This window comes from Triticum dicoccoides, chromosome 2B (assembly GCF_002162155.2).
Source record: "Triticum dicoccoides isolate Atlit2015 ecotype Zavitan chromosome 2B, WEW_v2.0, whole genome shotgun sequence".
Classification (NCBI taxonomy): domain Eukaryota; kingdom Viridiplantae; phylum Streptophyta; class Magnoliopsida; order Poales; family Poaceae; genus Triticum; species Triticum dicoccoides.
Window position 1 is genome coordinate 751,007,107 of NC_041383.1, and position 7,282 is coordinate 751,014,388.

At 40.2% G+C, this 7,282-nt stretch overlaps 1 pseudogene; it reads right to left on the reverse strand.

The window, feature by feature from the left end:
- Window positions 1–4,667: 4,667 nt before the first annotated feature.
- Window positions 4,668–7,282, reverse strand: part of LOC119361320 — a 7,122-nt pseudogene continuing 4,507 nt past the window's right edge.

Below are 7,282 nucleotides of genomic sequence, written 5' to 3' on the forward strand. Positions count from 1 at the left end.
CCTGATGACGTCGCCGCCCCGCCCGCCCCGCGCCGCACCTCGCCGTCGCCGTTGCCGTAAGTTAGATTTTTTTGTAGTTTATAGATTATTTTGTTCGATGTGTAGTAACTTAGATGTGTAGTAATTTAGATGTGTAATAATTTTGTTAGATGTGTAGTAATTTAGATGTGTAATAATTTTTTTTATTAGATGTGTAGTAATTTTGTTAGATTTTTTTTCAGATTGTGTAATTAATTTGTTCATATTGTGTTAGATTTTTTTATGATTTTTTCTGTTGTAATTTAGATGTCAAATTTTTATGATTTGTTTCTGTTATAATTTAGATGTCAATTTTTTTCATATTGTGTAAGTAATTTAGATGTCAAATTTTTATAATTTTTTTGTTCATAGAATTTTAATGATTTTTTTGTAGTTCATTGATTTTTTGTTAGATGTGTAGTTCATAGATTTTTCTGTTAGATTTTTTTATGATTTTTTCTGTTGTAATTTAGATGTCAAATTTTTTTATGATTTTTTCTGTTCATAGAATTTATATGATTTTTTTCTGTTTTAATTTTGTTCATAGAATTTTAATGATTTTTTTGTTCATAGTATTTTCTTTGTCAATTTATTTTGTATGTATAGGAAAATTAGTTAGAAAAATAATAGAACTATAGTCAAACCGGTTTATTTTTAGTAAGTAGTACTTAATAAAATTAGATTATTTTTAATAAGTATTACTTTATTTATTTATAGTAAGTGCTTAGTAGTTGAACTAGTTGATTTAATTAATAAAACTACTTTATTTAACTATATATAGAAGTAGTTACCGCATCGACGTCGACGATGCCTATCCCGCATCCTCGTCGTCGTCGACTCGACGGTGGTGGAGGCCTGCTTGATCAGGGCCATGTTCGGGACTGGGCTCCGCCGGGCTGGTATTGGAAGGTGCTACCTTCTGGGGGACGTAGGTTGGTGAGGAGGCAGCCCGTTGTTGACCCGATCCTTGTTTGGTGGCGTCGCGTGGGCCAGTGACGGTGCCGAGGCTTCCGGACACCGCGGAGGTGGTACGTCACCGTGTCAGCGAGGAGGACGAGCACGTCCGTCGCTACATGGTTGCGTTGGAGGGCAGGTTCGACAATACCTGGCAGGTTCTTCAGGGATCTCACTGGAGCTATGATCCTGTGATCGTTCCTTATCTTTGGGTGTCCACCGCCCGCGACAATACCTGTCGGGCGCTACGGTTCTAGCTGTATTAATTAGCGATGCTATATGTATGATAGTATTCGAGGAGTATTCGATGATGTACGGACACAAGAGATGATGTACTTTTGGTTATAATTGAATGCATGCTAATTTGAATACTACTTTATTTTACAATTTGGTTTTGCTTATTGAATGCTCATATTGGAAAAGTACTCCTACTTTAAATGCTAAAATTGAAGAGCACTCTATATGCAGAAATCTAGGAGCCCCCTCCATCATCCACGCCGTCGTGGGGGTAGCTTCTCCTTCATTCCCGTGTGCTAGACAATTTGTTGTAATAATGCACTCGGCAATAAAAGGAGGAGCTGCGTACCATCACCGATAGTCAACCTGTGATTAATAATAATGATCTAATTTAGGTTTTTTAGTACATATATTTAATATTTGTATTATGAATTTAGGCCGGAAATGTCGTACTCGGACGACAAAAACTGCTCGAGGGAGTGCGACTGGTGCCACGACGACCGAGGTATGTGCGACGGGTTCATTGAGCTGGACGAAGATCGGCGCTTCAGCATTAAGCTCGAGGATACCTTCGATGTTCATACGGTACACAACGACGACAATAATTTTTTTCGTAATTAAGCACGACTTCAACTATTTTAACGTGTATTTTTTATCTTTTCCAATTCGTCTAGCTTATCCCATGCTATGCAGGACGCTATGTCTTGGAGAGGATGGGTTTTGAAGACCATGAAAGTATGGAAACCAAAAAAATTCTTCTAAGGACCCATCATGATGTGGATTTTCAAGTAAAGTTGTACAATGCTGAGAGTGTAACCCATTTTGGTTGCAAAAATTGTGAAGCACTTTGCAAGATGTATGGTTTTGATGAGGGTATGCTTATCACCATGGATCTTGGTGATCCTATAATCCAGCAAGACAATATGGGCATTTGGGTCCTTGTGGATACACCTCCAATTCTTCCCCCATGTGAGCTTAACATAGTTATTAAGCAATTTATATTGTTTATTTCAAAATAGTTGACAGCTTATTTCCATTGACAGTTTATTTTCATTCTTCAAAGAATGTGCAGAAAATGGTAGACAAAACCCACTACACCGTTGGCTCCGAATTAACTTATAAGGAGAAAAATCATCTGATCGCATTTTGTACCGATCTTGAGAATTACAATGTCTACAATCGAACTCCTCAACATTATGGTCAATACATGCCACTAGTGCACGTGTTAAACTACGGTAACTACCATGGAGATACCCTGGTAAGATTTTTTACTATTACGACATCCTTGCATGTTTTTTAAATACTTCTAAAACTAGTACATCATTGCTAACTACGAAGTTATTACTATGTTTTTCAACAGATAATCCCGAATGATTGTGTGCCTCATCTGATGTATACGCACGGTCGCCTTGATGTTTTGAACATACAATCAGGTCGTCCTACGAATCTCAATTGTCCATACCGGATTTCTAAAAGAAGTGGAGACATGACAATCAAAGAATGAAAAAAATGTATGGACAGTCGTAAGGAGCTTCTTGCAAGCAAAAGGAGGCGAAGCGCAAGAATTGGAGACAGGATGATCTTCATTATTCATAATGGAGACTCAGGGTCTATATTGTTTTATGCTATTTTACCTTAAGGGTGTTTAGGTCCTACCTGATACTGATGATCATGTGCTAAGAACAATTATGTAGGGTTGGGTTCGATGACTATGAGGATGATGATCGTATGACTTGTTATTAATAACGAGTAGAAATTGTATGATGATGCATGATTTAGGACTTGTTATTATATATGATGATGTATGATGCGAGCATGCATAGTTATTATATATCAGCGGGTGAAATGAACATAGCAGTATAAGAGAGGACACTTCTCTCTATTAGCTAGCTAATAACAACCTAAAATTAACCTCCAAAACCCCTAAACCAGCCACTTTTTTTTAAAAAAAGAAAAAACTCAGCTGCTGACACGTGGAAGCCTTTTGGTCTCGGTTCAAGTCACCAACCGGGACCAAAGGCCCCCTTGCCTGGGCTGCTCACAGTGGCCACGTGGAGGGCCTTTAGTCCCGGTTCGTGTTAGAACCGGGACTAAAGGGTGAAGGCATTAGTCACGACCCTTTAGTCCCGGTTGAAGAACCAGAACTAAAGGCCCTTACGAACCGGGACTGATGCCCCCTTTTCTACTAGTGTATCATCATCATCATCATCATAATACATGATTGTCATATAACAACTCCTCCTCATCATTTTCGTCCATGAGACATAATAACAACTTCTCATCATCAACATTTTCGCACATAATAACAACTTCTCATCATCATCATAGCCATAATCAACACTAACTAATTGTTCTTAATACCTAGAACCTACTCCTCTGTCCTAGGTAAAATACCATAAAAGAGATAAATTGGTCCATCTCCATAATGGAGAATGGAGATAAACCTATCTCAAACTTGTGGCTTGCGCACATTCTTGTTGTCTCCAATTAGTTGTGTGTGCTCATTCATCACTTTGCTCCATTCTTTGATTTTGAGTGTTCCATCATTTAAAGAAACTGAGTATTTAGTATAGTAAGCCTTCGAAGGAATTGGTCATAAGCTAATCATATGCATATAACCTTCGGTAAACAGCATGTAAGGCACAACCTCCTTCGGGAGCCTCTATTGAAAAACGTAATAGTAACATATATAGTTAGCAATGTAGTTTATATACTTAAGAAGAATGTATGCAATAAAGATACCATCATTAACAAAATCTTACCAAGTTTTTGGCAATGAAGTTACCATCATGCAATTTGTGGACTAGTGGCACGTATCCAGTAAAATTTGGGAGGATAGAATGATTGGTTTTAAAGGCCTCAACATCATCTATGAATGAGACAAGGTAACCTTTCTACTCACAATTAAGCTCGGAGTCATAGGTGTAGTATGTCTTGTCTACAGCCTTCGGAGTATTTTTGGAAGATAAGAATAAGCTGACAATTATAAACAAAGATGTTTAGTAGTGACGAACACCAAATATTTTTAATTAATAATATAAATTACTTAACTTAACAAATTAGTTTGACAAACTCACATTTAGGCAAAACTGGAGGCATATCCACATCCACCCAGATAAGCCTGGGAATAGTTTGTAATCCAAATTGAATCCAGCCCAACCCATACAGGTATAAGGGCATCAACCAAACCAAACCAGACTAAATAGTGAATGCTACAATCCAAACCAATCCAAACTGTACGTATTTTCAAGCCAAACCAATCCAAATTGTTCACCCGCATACAGTCTGAAACTGAAGTTTCAAACCAAGGGTGTGTCCGATTACTACAGGAAGAGAAGAGAGGCGTTGGAAGGGCGATTAGCTGCTGCTGCATGTGCATGTTACTCACCACAATGTACGTGCATTGTACATAGAACATCATATAAGCACTGTAGTTGACTATAGCTGAGCTCCATCCATCACGGGTAAAGGAAATCATGTTTGCACTGTTCGACCTCGTCGGCCAGCTCGCCGGCGCCGTTGAGCGGGAAGAAGTAGCAGTACACCTCATAGAGCGCCATGCAACTGTTGTATATCATGCAGTCTGACAGTAGTTGGGCAGATCGGCCACTGTGTGCGCCACGCACAGCCACAGTCCTCCGCCGTGATGTCCCTGGCGCAATACCCAAGCCTGTAGATGGTCGTCTTGGTTCCGCCGCCGCCGCCGCATCTGAGATGCACCGTGTCCGTTGCCAGCTCATTGTTCGCGCCGTTGCCGGCGTTACCGGATGTGAACTTCCCCTGCGCTTGGTCGAAAGTGACCAGATCCATGCCGGTGGTGTTCTGGGTGTTGAGAAGAAGGCTTAGCTTGTGGCCCATGCCCGCACCGCCGCGGCCACGCAGAGCGTGCAGTCCTGCCGGGGGACATTGCCGCAGCACTGCACAAGCCACCAGATTGCCGAGGAGGAGGAGCAGACAATGGCCGTGCCGTAGTAGGCCGAGGCTCGCGAGACGAACGCCCAAAGAACTTGGTCGATGATGGTCTGCGTCTCCGTGCTGGCGCAGTACACGCCGATCGGGTACATGCCAGAGCACGGACATGTCATTGAGAGAGCAGGAGCATGGTCGACACCGGTAATGGAGAAGACGAGGAGGACGTTGCCAATGCATGCTTTCTTTGATCCAGAAGGGAAGCTGGTCGCTGATTTAGTTCTCAATCCATGGGGTGGAACGGTTTGAGACCGTTTGGTCTATGACTGGACCAAACCAGACCAAGCCGATAATAGAAGAAACCCAAACCAAACCAGTCTACATTAGAAGGTCAGCCCATTTAATCCAAACCAAAGTAGACCAATAGGAAAACCGATCTGAAACTATAGTTTCAATCCAAACCATTCCCAGGTTTACACCCAGATATCGATATTATCATCATAGTCATCTTCGGGACGAATATCAAATGTTATTTGCATACCCTCATCAAATCCATATGCCTTACAGAGAGCTTCCCAATTAGAGTAACCGAAATGGGAGTGATTGTCTATATTGAACAGCTTAACCAGAAACACATAACCATGTTTAGTTCTTAAGTGAGCCCTCATCGTCTCCGTATTCTCAAAGTCTTTGAAACTGAGCTTCTGCAATATATGTGGTCTTGCATGGCACGGGATGTACTAATCGATTTGAAAAAAAATCCAGGAATAAAACGTTGACCAAAAGAAGCACAAGTGGTGTATTATTTACAAAGATATGCTTGTTGCGTACCGTATAAACATAAAAGGTCTCGTCCAGCTTCACGGTGAAAAACCTATCATTTTACAGGTGAGGATACGTGTCGCACAAACCCCGGTCATCGTAGCAGTAACCACACTCCTGGATCATATTGTCATCAGACATCTCCTATGTTCAAAATTAAAAGTTAAACTTCTGAATTTCAATATATGTACTGCAAAAATTTAATTCGATCATTAATATTCATCACGGGTTAATTTTCCGTCTGTCGAAACTTTTCTTGAAAACTCTCATCTCACGTGGTGTATATAGTGGGCACGCCCTCTCTGATATATTCGACCGTCGGTGATGGTCGCTCCTCCTTTCGTCCACGAGTGCATTACACCAAATTGTCTAGCACACGGGAACGAAGTAGAAGCGACCCCGACGACAACAGTCAGGATTCTTCTTCTCTCATATACGGTGGACACTCCCTCATTGTGTTCGACCGTCGATGATGGTCGCTACTCCTTCTTCCCCTAGTGCGTAACAAAGGTCTAGCACAAAGAGAAGAAGGAGAAGCGACCCCCACGACAACAGTCGGCATTCTTCTTCTCTCAAATATATATATGGTGGACACTCTCCCTCACTAAAGGACACACAAGGAGCCGAAACAGACCTAAAGTCAACCCGTTCCATATATCAAGCAATGACATAGAAAAAATGCCCTATGTTTTGCCGAAATATCATTGAATTTCTGTACTGGCAAATCACATGCACTCGATATGCCCTACACTATAGCACAAGTCATGCTAACATTCATGAAAAAATTTGGCATGATCTTTGCTAAAGACAGGACATATCGAGCGCCTGAAATTTGCCGGGACGGAAATGAATCAACATTCTGGCAAAACATAGGCCACTCGGAGGCACATTGCAAACAAGGACACCAAGACATCCTCTATTTTCAGAATGCATCACCATCGACATCAATGACATGACAACTATATAGCACTACCATTTTCATCATTGACATTTACTAAATTTGGGCAAGCACAAAATATAAACCCTATAAGATATCAACTAAACATTATAATGCTGATTCAAAAGACCTACATTTACTAAGAATTTAATATATATTATAACCTAAATATTTCATTTGGTTAAGAAGTATAACTAATGTTTCTTACTAAAAATTGTCATACCTAATTTTTCTTACTGAAAATTTCTATTGCTAAATTTCTCATATGGCAGGGCATTGTGATACATTTCCGTATTGAAAATTTTGTATATACCTAAACAATTTCCATTACTAAAATATCTATTCAAAAGACCTAAAATTTCTGTTAATAAATTTGTATACCTACATTCTACAAGAACAAGAACA